A 17,286-nucleotide genomic window follows, 5' to 3' on the forward strand; every position below is an offset into this window, starting at 1 on the left:
ATCTCCAGATTGGACGTGTATGTGCTTCCAGCTTAGAGCAACATGCACACATCAAACGTTCATAAGAGCGTTTGGCGTAGTGTAGCGCCTAACAGATTCTCAAACTTACCTTACACATGTGTGTGTGTGTGTGTGTGTGTGTGTGTGCGTGTGTGTGTGTGTGTGTGTGTGTGTGTGTGTGTGTGTGTGTGTGTGTGTGTGTGTGTGTGTGTGTGCGTGTGCGTGTGCGTGTGCGTGTGTGTGTGTGTGTGTGTGTGTGTGTGTGCGTGCGTGCGTTTGCAAAGGAAGACCAGTGCGCCGTTATCCACAGCGCGAGCTTCCCAAGTTATGTATTGAATATTCAAATAAACAGGCGCAGTGTAAGAGCTTCAACATTATTCATATGTGGCAGAGAAAGCGCGCGGTAACACCACGTGGAAAAAAATAACTTCAGCCTCAGATCACTCGTCCGCAGTAACCCGATCAAAGTATAAATGACCTTGCGAACACAGAAAACAGGGCCGGCTGGGCTAAACTTAGAAAACTACCGCTGTCCAGAACGTTTGATAACCACGCGTTAGAGGTACATTTGGCAGAGGCCACAGAAGTTTGTGGTCACAATAAGGCCTGCTTATGAACTAAATGAATGTGCCTACGTTACCGAAAGTAGTCAGTTTTAACTTGAAACTAGTGTAGTGCTTTAGCGACGGGTGCTTAGGCAGTTGCGTTTGCTTATGTAGCGGCGTGGATGTCCGCTTCATATAAGCGGCAGGCATGCATGACATTGTCATGAACAGTACCTACAAGCGTCACACTTCATTCAATTTCCGCAAGAACTGGTCAATGTTGTAATCCAATCGAAATAGCTGCACCCTCGTTGAATTCATGCTTGTCTTGGAGCCGGAAAACATTCGCGAAGCAACACTTGGCACCCGTTATTTTTGGTTTTACCTTCGATACTACAAAGCTATATTCCGAATATAATCAAAAAGCTGATTATTTCCAACTTTTTCATTCATTCTTTACGACACTGGGCTAAAGAGTTATAAGAGCACTCAGTTCTGTAAACTGAATTGGATGTCTTCCAATCCACTTGAAATATCTGGACTTCTTTCGGATTAAGTGTAGTAATTCTCACAGGTGTTCTACTTGTTTTCTATGTCTTCAAAAGCGCCGCCGTGCTGGTCATAGTAACTGAAACCATCTTAGTGTATGCTTTCCTTTTTCTTATGGTCACTCAGATTGGTGATGATGTCTCAGCAGGACGGGAATTAATACATATGTTGCTCTCGTTTCATTTGCACAAAATGTTGCTTAAGGTAATTCAATGGTATGAAAGAGACAACAGATCACTTTATATGGCCAATTAGCACCCTGATATTTAACGACGCAAAACTAAAGATACCAGACTGCGGCGCCATATAGCCGAAGCGATGATTATGTTACTTATTAATGCTCTCAATATTAAACTACGTTAAGCCCCTAATTACTTTCACTATAACTTTTCCTTTCGGTTTAATTGCACGTGTCTTAACTATATGAGCTTCGTGCGTGTCTTGTTTGACTGTTCGAATTGAACGCGCAAGCAAACTGCACTGTGGAAAGGACGCAAGCTTGATAGGCAAAACTAAATTAATTGCGTCCAGGAAGGAGCATTAGTATGCTACTTTTATGTGGCTCTACGATTGGTCAAAAAATGTTCGGGCCGCCCCTGCTTTGCTTGTCGGTCACGCGACGTCACGAAAACCACGAAAACTTTCCATTTGACATGATATGGGCACACTGAGTTTGCATGATTATGCCGAACAAAAGAAAAATCATTATTTCTGATTCGATGCCCTTTTTGTCATTAGCCCTCTGGTATTGGTCAAGCGTTTTCCGGCCTGTCTGTCATGCGACATCATAAAATCGCAAAAGCTCACCATGTCCAAGTGACGTGTACTCATTAAAGGCGCATTAATAAACTGAACAAAACATAATTTTTTTTTCTGAATCGCCGGCCAGTGCCCTGTTCCAAAAGGAAAAATTGGAGGACGCTTAAGCTTCGCCTTCAAGAGTGGAACGCGACAGCGTTCCCGTTGACCCGCCAAGGGGTGTCAGACAATGGGCTACGACGCAGCGACTACGCGCCCCGCATCGGAGAGACGCTACCAGCGCGCGTAGCGAGCGGACGCATGGGACATCGGCTCCGGCGATTTTCGACCGTGGCGGCGGCCCAACGCGTTTGATCCCGACAATTTTGGACTTGACAGGACCAGCAGGTCAGCCGGCACGCAGGGAGACCACTCCCAATCCGGTGGGCCGATTTGTTGACCTTTTTAAGCGTTTTTCCTCCCATCCGCCATAGCGCCGCGACGCAGCCTCAAGGCTGAACGCCGGCGTTCGGCGGCGGGGAGGCCGCTCCAAGCCAACATGGCAAGCGCAAACCAGCAACGCGGCTACGACCCGGAAGGCATGGCATGGACAACTGTGCCGCAGACCAGTCGGGACCAAGCCTGCAACGCTAATGTGATCCGGGCCTTTGAAACAAGAGCCCAGAAACTCCAAGCCTGCGCACAAGGGAAGGCCACGTCAGCTCACGGAGGCCACCATGCGCAACCCGACAAGGCATCCGATGAGCGCGCAGCCGGAGGCCCAAGGCAAGTCAAAGCTGCATGGAAACCCAAGTTTCTCTGCAGATTTAGACCAGACGATGTGGTGCTAATCATCAAACCATTAACGGCGACAAGCTTGAAGAACTTACAACACGGTGAGCTAGGCCTAGCCCTACGACAGCGAGTCGGGGAGGCCGAAGCGGACAACTTTTACTTCACAATATCCCCGGACCAAAACCTGATCATCGTGGGCACGTCGAGCATCCACGCGGCAGACAAACTGGTCGGGGACTTTGCGATAAAAATCCAAGAAGGAGCAGACCTCCATTTGCACGGGCACGTAAAACAGAGCGAAGACAACGTGATTCACGGAGTCATCACAGTGGCCAATCTGGAAACCACCGAGTCCCTGCGAGGGAAGGTGAAAAGCTTTCACGGAGAAAGCACCATCCTGGAGATCCGAAAGTTCGGAACTTCTAACAAAGCCAGAATCACCTTCGAAGGCAAGTACAAGCCCAGAGCTGTACTGTACAACGCGCAAGTCATACCGGTAGCAAGGTACCGCCGCACCATACCAGCGTGTAACTTGTGCGGCACGGTGGGGCATAGGCCAGATACCTGCCCGACACCGAGACAAGAAAACTGCGGACTCTGCGGAACGCTAGCCCCGTTTGTGGAGGGGGTGCGGTCCCCTCACCTGTGCAACCCAAAATGTGCGGTGTGTGGCGGCGAACACGCCACGAACTCCAGAGACTGCACGGCGAAATTTCGCACGAACGCGCAGCAACAACCCAGCAATCAGGAGAAAAGGAGGAGGAAAAAGAAGAAAAAAAACAAGAAGACGAAGAAGGGAGGAAGCGGGAATCGCCCGCCCCCTCCACCTAGCAGGGAGTCGACTTCTGATCAACCCAAGCAAAAGAAGACCTGGGCCAGCATAGTCCAGAACGGGATGCGGCAGGTGAGTGGGAACGCCTCTCCTCCTCCTCCTCCCAAACCTTCCTCTCCACCCACACCCAACCCAGTAGAAACAGAGTTACGAAACCAGATAGCAGCCCTAAAAGCGCAGATCGCGGTGCTAACGAGCAAACTAGAAAGTGCGCTAGCTAAACCCCAGCCACCTCAACAAGAGGAGACGATGGAAAGCGACACAGAACCTAGTCTTGAAAATAAACTAGAAGCTATGATGCGAAGGGTCCAAGAATCCATTCCCACCATAGTCTCACAACAGATAGCGAAAGCGATGACGGTTCGCAAATACGCTAACACGAGGAGACTCCAGACTCCCCGAGCCTACAGGATGCGTAGGGTGATAAGCGAGGACGAGGAGGAAGACCACCAGGAGCACTTTCCCCTCCAGAATAACAACAATCTCCAGATACAACATGGCGAGACAAACTAAAAAGAGTCCCATAACATTAACGCAGTGGAATAGTCGAGGCTTGAAATCGAGGACTAAGATAGCGGATCTTAGGATGCACCTGTCTACGTACGAGCATACTCCGGCAGTAGTGGCCGTACAGGAACCTGGCGGGAACGTGAGCCTCACAAACTACAAAACGTTCCAACTCGACCCCCTAACGTGCATCTTTGTGCACAAAAACTACACTGCAAATTTGGTAGATCTAGAATTACAAACCAGCTTTTCGCACGTGATGGTGACTCTTCTGCCACTGAAAAAGGAGGATTCGCCGCTACACATCCTGAACGTGTACTGCCCACCTAAAGCAAAAAACGTAACCTTCTCCACACTCCTGAGCAGAGCTATCAGGGAAGCAGGACGAGACCCGTTACTAGTAATGGGAGATTTCAACGCGCAGAGTCCCTCATGGGGCTATCATCGAGAGGACATACGAGGACGGAAGCTAGCGGAGGCGGCGTCCGCGTTAGGTCTAACCCTACACACTGACCCGGCGTGCCCCACGCGGATAGGGAACTCGGTGCAGAGGGACACGTGTCCCGACTTAACCTTCACGAAAAACGCGAGGCGAGTGGAGTGGACGAATACGGAGGAAACTCTCGGTAGTGACCACTGCCTGATCACCATAACGATCCGTACGAAACCCCTTACCAGGCCTACGGGGCACACTATGCTGCCGGACTGGACGAAATTTAGAAAGGAATACGAGGTAAGCTCCATCCAGGAGCAGGGATATCAAGCCTGGACAAAACAGCTGCTGATCAACCTGCGTTCGACGGAAACGCAGGTAAAGCTCTCAGAGGCGGTGACGGACGTGGACACCCACCTCCTCCACCTCTGGGCAGCCAGACGCAGCATGGTCAAAAGATGGCGTAGACAGAAGCATAACCGAAAGCTAAGAGCTCGGATCGCGGCAATCACTAAAGAAGCGGCGGAGTACGCGGCGCAACTTGCGGACGCGAACTGGGTAGATAGGTGCAACGCGGCCGCTGGGCAGATGTCTAGCAAGAACACATGGCGCCTCTTCCGGGCACTCATAGATCCCAACCAGACGCGCACCGAGACGCACAAGCACCTGCAGAGAGCGGTACATGCATTTCAAGGAAATACGGCCCAGCTTGCACTGAAGCTTCGGGACCAGTACCTGACCACAACCCAAGATCCAAGGGGAGACGCTTACAGATACAATGGAGCCCAAAATGCTGAGCTGGACGGACCTTTCAAAATATACGAACTCAAGGCCGCTCTAGCGAGGATGAAACGCGGGACCGCGCCAGGAAGGGACGGGATCTCGGTAAAACTCCTAGCCAATCTGCCGGACCGCACATACGAATCCCTCCTAGAACACTTTAATTCGATTTGGGTGGGCGAAGCTCCATTTCCCACGGAGTGGAAGACGGCGCTGATAACTTTCATCCCCAAGGCGGGCAAGGCCATAGATACGGATAACCTAAGACCTATTTCTCTCCCCTCGTGCGTGGGCAAACTGATGGAAGCTATGGTCAGAGACAGACTATCTGAGTACCTAGAAAACAAGCGAGTCTTCGCCGACTCGATGTACGGCTTCAGGCCAAATAAATCGGCTCAGGACATCCTGCTGCAGCTCAGCAGGGAGGTACTAAACCCGATCGAACATCCGAACGGGGATAAGATAGTGCTGGCCCTAGATCTGAAGGGAGCCTTCGATAATGTGACACACGAGGCGATCCTCACACACCTATCAGAGACGGGATGCGGCAGGAACGCTTTCGAGTATATAAAACGCTTCCTCACGGACAGACAGGCCTACGTGAAGATCCAGAACGCGGAACACGGCCCCTTTCTATTAGGCACGAGAGGGACGCCACAGGGAGCGGTGCTATCCCCCTTGCTTTTCAACTTGGCAATGAAGAACCTGCCGGTCCACTTGGAGAAAGTCCCGGGTGTGCAACACGCGCTGTACGCGGACGACATCTCCATTTGGGCCACGCAGGGCTCTCTCGGTGAAATGGAGGCCAGCCTGCGGGAGGCGGCCACCGCGGCGAACGAGTACGCGAAAAGATGTGGCCTTCATTGCTCCCCTCAAAAATCCGAATTCGTGCACATTCGCCCCAACAAAAAATGCACAAACAAGATAGAATTGAGACTTGGATCGGAACCGATACCCGAAAGAAAAGAAATTAGAGTCCTAGGTCTTTTCATCCACCAGCGTCGGCTGGCGACGACCACGCTCGACAAACTAAAGAAGGTGGGAGATCAGGTGGGCCGAATGGCCCGCAGAGTCTCGAACAAGAAAGGGGGACTGCGAAGCAAAGACGCCTTGCGGCTGGCCAATGCCTTTGTAACAAGCAGAATCCTGTACTCGACCCCCTATCTCCGCCTGAACAAACACGACCAGAACATCATCGAGGTGATAATACGCAAAATGGCGAAGAAGGCCCTCGACCTCCCGATAACCACGTCTAACCTGAGACTCCAAGGTCTGGGTATGACGAACTCCTTCGATGAACTTAGAGAAGCCCACCTCACAGGTCAATACACGCGATTATCGCAGACGCCGTCAGGACGCCGCCTTTTGGCCCGTCTGCACATAGAACACACGACTCTCACCGAGGAGAGAGTAAGACTCTCTCAGGAATGGCGTTACGCCCTGCACGTAAGACCACTCCCAATTAAGATGTCCAGGGACGACCACGAGGGTAGACGCAGGGCCAGGGCAGAGGCCTTAGCTCACCACTACGGAAGGAAACCCGGGGTATACTATGTGGACGCATCCGGCCCGCACCATGGCGGGTGGTACACGGCGGCAGTGATCCACGAGTCCAAAACGGTGAACGGGCTCACCTTCAAAGCCCGAAGCGTCACTCAAGCAGAGGAAGTCGCCATCGCTTTAGCGGCAACACACTCCGATTCCAAGACAATCATAACCGACTCGCGAGGGGCGTGTCGGAACGTCCAACAGGGCTGGGTCCCGTACCTGGCCTACCGACTACTGCAAAATAGCTCGTACGTAGGAGGTCCATCCCACCGCTTCATAGTCTGGGCTCCGGCCCACTCGGGGCTAGGAGGAAACGAGGCAGCAGATGCAGCCGCCCGCGCGCTCTCTAACCGGGCAACCTCGTCCCCCGCCTCCTCTGAAGAAGTAGCGGAAGCCACGCCGACCTACACTTACAAGGAAATAACACAATTATACAAAGATAGACATAAACTGTACCCCCACCCGTGTAAAGGATTAACGAGAGCGGAGGAACGCCTGTTCCTCCGCCTTGTCACGAACACCATGATGTGCCCGGCCTCGCTAACGCACTTTGACCCTGCCTTTTCCGGGGAGTGCCCGCACTGTGGGGAGAGGTCCTCGGACCTCTACCACATGGTGTGGGCGTGCCCCTCCAACCCTGCTTTTACTCCACACCCAAACCCCACCCGGGAGGACTGGGAGGCGACCCTACTCGCCTGTTGCGACCTGAAAGCCCAAAAGGCGATGGTCGAACGAGCTATGGCGGCAGCGGAAGCCACTGGGGTCCCGTACTAGGGACTCCACCTAGTGTTTGTGAGGGGAAGGGCACTAAGCCTGACTCCAGAGCACCCTCCATGTAACTCCCTCTTTTCAGAGGAAATAAACGTTTTTACCACCACCACCCCCGCATCGGACGCGGTGAGCGTCGAGCAAAGCAGTGTTCGGCGCGACAACGAAATGTGCGCCTGAGCAAGCGACGCACGCCTGAGCCTTAGAAACAGCTTGTTTCTAAGGCTACACCGCGTTCACTAGAGGCGCTTTTGTACCGCTTTGAAGCATCGAACTCGTGGCTTGTTAAAATGTCTTGTTTTCTAGCCTTGTTGCCATGTCGTTAATAAAGAAAAAAAACTCGTGGCTCAGTGGTAACGACTCCGTCTCACAGTCCGGAGACCCTGGTTCGATTCCCACCCAGCCCATCTTGCAAGTTGTTTTTTATTCATGAAGTGCCTGCTGGGATTTATCGCTCACGGCCAACTCCGCCGACACCGACGCCGGCGACACCGGCTTTTCGGCGACACGAGCTCCTTAACGCTGTCGCGTTAATATAAGATGGCTGCCCATCGATCGCTCTAGCACTGATAAGTCGGAGCTGCCCGGGAGCATGGACTTATTTGAGCATTTAAAAAATTTTTGCCTGGCAATATAACGTTACTGAGCCCTTTAGGCACATATACGGCATTGCTCTGCCAACTATTCTTTGCTGAGGATATGTTTTAGTGGCATTTGTAACCTTCCGACGCACACCGCGTGAATTTTCGACCAGCTATCTCAAGCTTAGCAAAGGAAGCGGACCAATCGCAGACTCCGGCTGCACCTTTCTCATCCTGTTATCTACTTTCACTGTGCTGGCTCCAGCCCGTCGAAACCCTCTTCATTTGAGCGCGGTCCTCGCCTTGTTTCAGCCTACTAGATACGAAAAACTGCTCAATATAGGCAGTGCTGTTCGCTTTGAAAGCAAGAAAAAGTTACCTCCTATAAAGAGGATCGTGTTTGATTGGGCTTTCCCAATAACCCTGCAGGTTACCCGCGCGATGCTTATGGGTGGTTACGTAAACTAGACGTCAGGAGATTAGAATAAGAACAGATTAGAGTAATTTTACTCTAGTAGATTAGAGTAAATTAGATTACTCTAATTACTCTAAGTAGATTAGATTAATTTTCAGCAAGGAAAGATGATATCACAATTTTGTGAATTGCATCTGATAGCACATATAAAGCACACAAAATTGATTTGTTACACATGAATTTAAAGAATTCAGTAATATGGAAATACAGCTTTGCAGAACCCTTGTACACAACGTAATGAATTCACGTAAGATATGAACTGACATATCAAGCTTGTAACCCTTGAATTATATAATGGAGGCCGTTTACATAACCGTGATTTCTGTTCTTGATGCAGAGCTAATAATGTATAAACTTCATGCGTTTATTTTTTTCGAGCGCTCGAATTTTTTAAGTCTTTTCACAAGGTTCCGGCCCCAAATCGAAATTCCGCGTCCAACAGTCACTAGAATTTAACTTTCTCTCTCAAATACAACAAATTTCGTTAAAATCGGTTCAGGCGTTATCTCAGAAAAGCGTTTTCGCCTTTTACATTTACTTGAATAGGCCGCGTCGGAGCTGAGCCAGCGCTAATGATTCCTGTTAAGTACCACGCATCGGATGCACGGTAGAGAACCCCGGATGTTCAAAATTATTCTGCAATCCCCCACTCATAATCAAAACAGGGCTCATTTCGTCGGCTCCGAGAAAAAAAATTTAAGAGAGCTGTCGTCTGTCCTTCTGACACATTTGGCACTGATTTCCTTCAAATGACAGGAAGCGTGCCATGATACCGCATAAGTCACTCATGTTGTAAAAAACATCGTAAAAAAGAGTTGAGCACAGCTTCTTTGCAGAAAATTAGCATTTTTGGCTCCGTTTCCAATCATATAGGGTGCTGAATATCTCTTGCTTTACCTGCTAGTGTAAGGAAGCACCGTAGTTGCCTTTCGAAAAAGGAAGGAACACACCACAGCAAACTTGCATACCACAGCACACCACAGCATACCAGTGTCTGTAAGTCCCAAATGTGCAGGGTGAGACACCAGGTTTCCAATAGGAAACACGATTTCCTTCCTTTTCTTCTTTTTTAATTTTTATTTTTGCGCGTTTGAGTTTTTTAGTGAGCTAAAGGGTGGAACTCAAGCTGAAGTTGGACAGCGGATATAGACTGTGTGCAAGAGGAAATCCAATCACCTAAGTTTTGCTAACCAAGTACTTTATGTTATACTTTGGAAAGCGAGATTCATCACACTTACGTCATTGTTTATATCAATTTAAGTGAAAGAAAAACAAACATTAATAATTATTTTTTTCAAAAGTACACCAGTACAGCGCAGTATCGAAATGTAGATAACAATAAGTTTGCCTGTGATAGCCAGGTAACTAGTAGCGCACGACACAAGCACAGCCTCGTCCCCATTATAGCTATTTTTGTCATGATCATGAAGGGGATGTTTGTCGAGAGAATAATGTTGATGAGAGGCAGGAAATAGACACTGGTGCCCCAAAATAGAGAACAAGAAATATTAGAAATACCGTAAGAAAACCAGAGAAGCCGTTCAATATTATGGAATATTCTATTGAGGAGGAGGAAAAAGTGGAGAAGGAAAGGTAGGGAGGTTAAACCAGTTTAGCTTAACCGGTTTGCTACCCTACACATGGGAGAGGAATGGGGGAAATTAAAGATGGGGAAGGGGGAGAGGAAGAGAGAGCACATAGCACAGCACACACACATCGTCCGTTGGAGTCCATCAATCTGGCTTGGTACGTGACATCACTCTCACAGCCGCTTGTCTAATCCAGTCTCTTTCAAAAACCGAAGTAGTCCCTTTGTCGCCTTCACCTGCGATGTCTTCTGTCGGCGGCATGTGAAAATCGTGTCGAGGGACAATGGTCTACTGTCAAGGTGCGCTAGAACAGATGCCAGGGACTGTCGCTGAACATTATATTCAGGACAGTCGCACAGAATATGTTCCAGCGTCTCCTCGCAAAGACAGGCATTACAGAGAGCGTTGTCGGCCATTCCAATGCGGAAGGAGTAAGATTTCGTGAAAGCCACCCCTAGCCATAAGCGATAAAGCAGAGTCGCCTCTCTTCGGCGGAGTCCAGTTGGCATATAGAGATGCACCAACGAGGGCAGATGGTATTGACGGTTGTTCTGGTTGGTCTGGCTGTTTGGTGTGCACCTATTGAATTATCTGTGTGCGTCAGAGATACCTATGAGCCGACATTATGTGCTCAGGTTTTATGTCGTGATGCCTTATCTGATTAATCCGAACAAAGGCGCGCTCCTACTGGCACTACTTTGCCGGTCAAAATTACATGCTATGAAACCGCAAAATCCTATCACCCGTACTCGTCGGGACATGGACCAAACGAACAAGAGTCATCATTTCAAAAATTAATCTTTCCGGTATTGACAGTCCTGAAAACGCGTCCGGCAGCTTTTTACGCAGTAAACCGAGTGCGGTCGATATTTCATGAGCGAGTGGGCCGTGTAATGGCATCACGAAGGTGCTCGCTAGCTGGTGCCATAGCACGGGGAAGATAAACATCTAGTGGTAACGTTGGTTCTCAGATAAATAATAAAATAAAGATCGATTTACCAGCAGTATCGCGCCGAAAGGAATGGCTGAGAGGCAATCTCCTGAACACGATGGTCAGTGGAGACGTGTTTTCGTTGCGCGGATCTTTGGCCACCATGCAACTTCAAGACTCGTTCGGTTATCTGTTCGCGAATGGTTCATTCGTGCTGGATAGGACATAGGTGAATAAGGAGGTACGACCACTAACTGTAACTTACGTGACGCACCCCGGTGTAAAACATCGTCGCTGAGCAGAGTCTCCACGACATCGATAACTGATCTGGTATTGAGCGCTCGCGTGAGGTAATCAGTGCCTATGGCGACGCAATTGTTCCCTTAGGCACATGTAAAAAAAGTGCGAGGAAATCCAAATCACGCGAAGCAATGGTTCAGCAAGACGTCAATCGACTGAAGGTAGCCGGCAGTCACGACAGTGACAAATGTTCACGCGAACACGCTAAGGCGGCCAGCTGCTCCATGAACAATCCTGTAAAGAGCTTCTTTGAGCCTTCGCTATCTTTTCTTCTTGTCAATTTCTTTTTACATGGCAACACCACCTCGATGTCTTACTCTGCACTCGTAAGTCATGAAAAGACTCGCGAGCCTTCATCATGATTATGAAATTAAATCGGAAGGATACATTCAAACAAGCAGACAAAGATAAGGACTGCGAGAATGCCGTTCTACTGCATCTGCATTTATTTGAAATTCCTAATTAGTATGAGCCTGGTAAGCTTTTCAATAACAAGTTGTTCTATTTTTGCTAGAAATAAAGTCGAAATCAGGAATTGTTTCAGCCTCACTACCATATTTATACCCGCCAGAAGGCTGGTTCATCTGATCATAACACAGGAATGTAATGGTGAACAGACTCTTCTGTTTCTTTTTTTAGGAGAAGTGGGAAGGGAGATTTAAGTCGAGTGAGCCTTTTTTGCGCATGAATTATATTCTAAGAAAGAAATCTTACTTTCGTTCAATGTCGCTGAGCAATTCAGAACACAATAATTGAGATGGTCTCGATGTAACTCGATGCAACCTTGATTTGCCGAGACGCTGGCACTTGTAAATTGAAAATTCATCAAACCCTCGCGTTATTTCAGCATTCGTAGTCTGCTTTTCCTGTGCGCAACGAATTTTCATCTATTAAGCTACCGTTTCTTAGCTGCGACTAAACAGAAATTGAAACTCAGTACGCCTACTCAAAGAAAGCGTAATAGACTGACTAAAACAGTAGCATTAATGGAGTTCTCTGCTATAAGGCTACGTGTATCCCCTGAAGAATCAGTCACTTTTTCAACTGTTCTCTCAGACATGCAATTGTGCCTAATGTGTGACGACGTCAACGACAGTAGGTAACTAACCTCTGTGCCAGCTCATGCAAATCAATGTCGACACACCCTTTTCGTGTGCTATTTCTTCAATAAGTAATTTACATAGACCGCCCTTACGCAGATTTTTAAAAAATATATCTAAGGCCTCAGCCGGCGTCTGAGCGCCACTCGAATTATAGTAGCAAAAAATTTGGTTGCTAACGCGTGTGAATGAGCCATTGACATTACCTGTGACATGTCTCGGTGCTTATAGTCTGTCACTGATCACATGTCTCTATTGCGAAATTCTACAACGATTTTCCTTCATTACTGCTGCTTTTACTTGCCTTAAGTTCTCGCAATAGCTAGAGATGTCGTAATTCGCGAAGCCATGTCGTTCGTTGTGGCACTGGTGCTCGGGTTGACCCAGGTCACGCCTCCCTCATTAACAGCGTTGCGCCATTGTAGTGCAACATCTTTCACTTTCTCCAAGATATCGTAATATTTTGTTGTTTGTGCTTTTGGCTTACTCAACTATGTCCTTGCGTTCACACTCAGTAGTATTTCTACTTGCGTTGTATGCTCACGTTTTCAGTTAGGACAAATTTCGGACTTCGTACCTGAGAGAGAGATAAATGACATACGAAAGGCAGGGAGGTTAGCCGGAAGATAGATATCCAGTTTGCTACCCTGCACTGGGTAGCACATACAGAGAAAGAGAGGAAGATTGTAGAAAAAAATGGAAACACAGACGCGAACACAAATACACACACATACACAGACACACACGCACACACGCATCCTTCAATGAAAATATTGTTGACCACACAAGCTACAATTGTAGACAGTAATTATAGATTCATTGTCTCTATTTAATAGCGGCGTTAACCGCACGCTTTTCATGAAAAAGCTTGAACACGCTTTTCGAAAGCATAAGATGCGGTCTTCCAGCAATGCCACCTTCTATATATAGGCAGCGATGAAGAAGTATTGAAATGCTCTTGAAAGAAACATCATCATTACAAAATAACAAGGTAACAGAAAAAAAACGCAAAGAAGAATCACCATCCTTCTTCAGCCATCTGTCAACGCGATCTAATGGGAATTATTTTCAACCACCATATTAGCTCAAAGTGTCCGGTTTCGCGATCTGAAAGACAAGATTATGTCACATTTCGTTCAGAGACATTTTTTGTGTCTCTTTATTCCCAAATATTTCCGTACATGTGAATGGCCCCGTGTAAATATTTTTGGCAGCATCTATATATCTGTGGTGCGCTCGGACTGAACAATAGTTATTTGCTTAGCTACCGAAAAGAAAATGAATGCAAAAAGGAAAATTGTCTATTATTATGCAGGCTCTGGAACAGCATTCATATTAATACGGAGCAGCTGCAGGTAAACTTCAGCGTTGCTGCGGTTCTGCCCGACCAAGCACAAGTTCACCACTTCGTATTATCCTACGACGAACAAACTCACCGCACGCCTCAACCGGAGCCTCACCGACATGCTCTCGAAGTACGTTACGGCGGACCGTGTTAACTGGTATCCTCATTTACCAAATGTGACATTAGCATATAATTAATCCCGCCTCAACACAGCCGCTTATTAACCATTGTGTTTTTTGTACGGCTGAGAACCCGCCTTTGACTGCACCTCCTGCCGGTGAATATGCGCGCTACGTCATCGCCCACGTTAACCACGTCCGGCAGGTCACCCGCGTTTCGCCAGCACGAGTCCAAGGAGAATACCATTGCCGACACAGAGCGGCGCATTCTCTTGTGCTTTTTTGGTCACTTACCCGCTGTGTGCCACGCCGAGCCACGCAAGAACACAACAAACCCGGGATTCTCTTGTGCTCTTTTGGTCACCCACCCGCTGTGTAACGCTTTTCGAGGAGCTGCTGTCACGTTACGCCGGTTCAAACCGCGTGGTGCGACAAGTGACTGATACCCCGTATGAGATCGTCCCGGCCGGTTCCTCTATATCGTCGTCAGTATCAAGTGACATTGCTCCCGTAGACAGGCTCATACCCTACCCATCGTCCTCGACCACCGACGTGTAGGTACTGCAGCGGGAAGGGGCTGCCAGGGGTCCGGAACAACCGTCATGATCTGGAACAACCGCAGACAAAGGCAGGCTCAGCGTGGCTGCAGTGAAGAAGACGGAAAAGTCGAAGTGGTGCCGATTGCTAGTCCATCTTCATCTGGGTCATGTTTATACTAACCGTGAAAATATATCGTTTAAATAACCTTTTACCCTAGTTTCAAGTTGCATGATTCTCGTTCGATCGTTCTCCTTAATTTTTTACGGCACCGTTCCCATTCGTGATATAAGTACTAGAGTAAAGACCAACACCTATTTTGCTGAAAGTGCTCAAACAGATACGTAAACGGTGTCTTTACACCTGTGTTCGTCCTTGTTCCGCATCGTTTACGTATCTCTAAACACGTCTTTTGCTGACTATTACTTGTGCTGCACGGAAAACGTCAGCGGCCTGGGGACTCCTTAAGGTGCGTTTTACGGGATGCAAGCGAATGAACACATATGTCTCGCTACAGATGTGCTTTTTCGCTCTGTCATTATCTTTGATACATTGCGCCTTCTACTAAAAACACTCCCTGCCTTCCACTTCCAACGAGAAACTCAGTGCTCGATACCGGGTTAGCCTCGTTCGTGCCTCCATCCAGCCACCCTTGCTTTATGCTACGCTGAGTGCGAGCATTGTCGACCTCGACGCATCTTTGTCGTCGTCAGGCCACTTCGTAACGCCAGCGTCATCAGGGTCATAAGGCGAAGAAAAGAAAAGTTTGCCCACAACTGCCACCACTGGAATTTGAACTTGCATCACCGTAGCAATGCGCATTCGGAAAAAAAAATTCTTGGGTTTCACGTGCCCAAACCATGCTATAATATTGAGGTACGCTGTGTGGGGGTCTGTGAATTCATTTTGACCGCATGAGGTTCTTTAACGTGCACATAAATCGAAGTGCATGATCGTTTTTACATTTGGTTGAATCCACGACTTCGAGTTCAGCAGCGCGATGTCACAGCCACTGGGCTAACGCGGCACGTTACGCATTTGGGAGTCGGGCATTCCACTTCGAATGCTCTCTCTGTTTAAGAATGGCTCTAAGCTTTGGGAATGCGCAAGCTGTGAAAAGCGCGTATACTTCGCGCCTTCAGCTTTCACGCCGCAAACAAAGTGGGGGTGGGGGTCTGCTTTCGAACGAGGCACCTATACACAGCGTCCTCAGTGCCACACTGCCTGTTTAGGCCCCGAGGTATTTCACTGCTGACGCAGTGGTTCAGGGGTTGTCGTTCTGCCACTGAGCGCCAAACCACAATCTCAATTCTACGCCATAGAGGCCATGGGCACCGCGAGGGACAAATCGGAATGGAAACTCATACATTTGATTTACTGCTTGTGCATTGATTAGCCGGGTGGTCACCGCAGGAGGTCAGATGTTTATTCCGACCCTAAATTAATCACGGTGCCTGTCACGGGAACTGCATTGTGCGTGAAGTAAAAATTCTTCAATTAATTCATCTTTTCGCATTCTCTGGATTCTTAAGGATAGTTTTAGACAACATTATAATAATATTTGGGGTTTTACGTGCCAAAACCACTTTCTGATTATGAGGCACGCCGTAGTGGAGGACTCCGGAAATTTTGACCACCTGGGGTTCTTTAACGTGCACCTAAATCTAAGCACACGGGTGTTTTCGCATTTCGCCCCCATCGAAATGCGGCCGCCGTGGCCGGGATTCTATCCCGCGACCTCGTGCTCAGCAGCCCAACACCATAGCCACTGAGCAACCACGGCGGGTTAGACAACATTATGATTAAGAGCGAATAAGTAAAATTGTTCCATGACCAACGCTGCATGCTGATAGTAGTATAACAGTGAATAAAAGTATTAAAATTGACAGATGTCTCACGCATTTTTTTTTTTAAAGAACGGATGATGTGAAAAAAAAGGACTTAAATTTTTTTTTGCGGATTTGTTAAAGCTCAGTTTACTTGCTGCCATGGCATTGCTTTAATTATAAGGTGCTTTGAATTAGCAAAAAAAAAAACGTTGGGGGACGACGTGTTCTTTTCTATCTTGCGTAACACCGCGAGCAAATCCACCAAATCCTGCAGCAAGTAGTCTAGGTTAAGGAATGCAAACTTACTGGTTTGTTGTTGAATGCGCACAGCTTATGCGCACTAGAGACTTATCTATCTGCCGTCAACTTTCCCGATTCCTATTTCTCCTTTCGTGCCTTGCCTGCAATGGATCATTAAGCTAGAAAGGAAGGTGATTGTTTAGGATTAAATTTACACTTTGCGTACGCTTTAGCGGCGATTCATTAATCAAACGAGCCATTCTCTCGCGACGCTTGCAGACCAGACAGAACAGCCGCGCACAATCAAACCGCGTTTCGGTCGTTGGTCCTCCCATGCAATAGAAGAAAAGTAGTTTGGAGCCTTTTTCTGGACAGACTCAACATTTCAATGCATTTCTTGCTATTTGCCAATAATTCCTGATTAATTATGCTCTTGAACCAAAAAAAAGTGGTCGGGAAGGTCACTTCGAAATGTATGCGCTAAATAATTGAAATAAATATTACGATTTAAGAGGAAGAGTAATCAGCTCTCCGCTTTTGCGGTGATCAGCTAATGATGCGATGTGGAGCTTTTCATGAGGACTGATTTTCTTTAGCTCACTGCATGTTATCCTGAAAGCGTTTTGCATTCATATATGCTTGCGGGTGCGCTGCGTTTTCGTCATTAAGTATAACTGAAGGGCTGGTTAACGCATTACAGCGTAAGTTTTTCTCTAATTCTGTTCGTGCCTTCTCCGGCGCAAGC

The sequence above is a fragment of the Dermacentor variabilis genome, chromosome 5 (genome assembly GCF_050947875.1).
Source record: "Dermacentor variabilis isolate Ectoservices chromosome 5, ASM5094787v1, whole genome shotgun sequence".
Taxonomy (NCBI): domain Eukaryota; kingdom Metazoa; phylum Arthropoda; class Arachnida; order Ixodida; family Ixodidae; genus Dermacentor; species Dermacentor variabilis.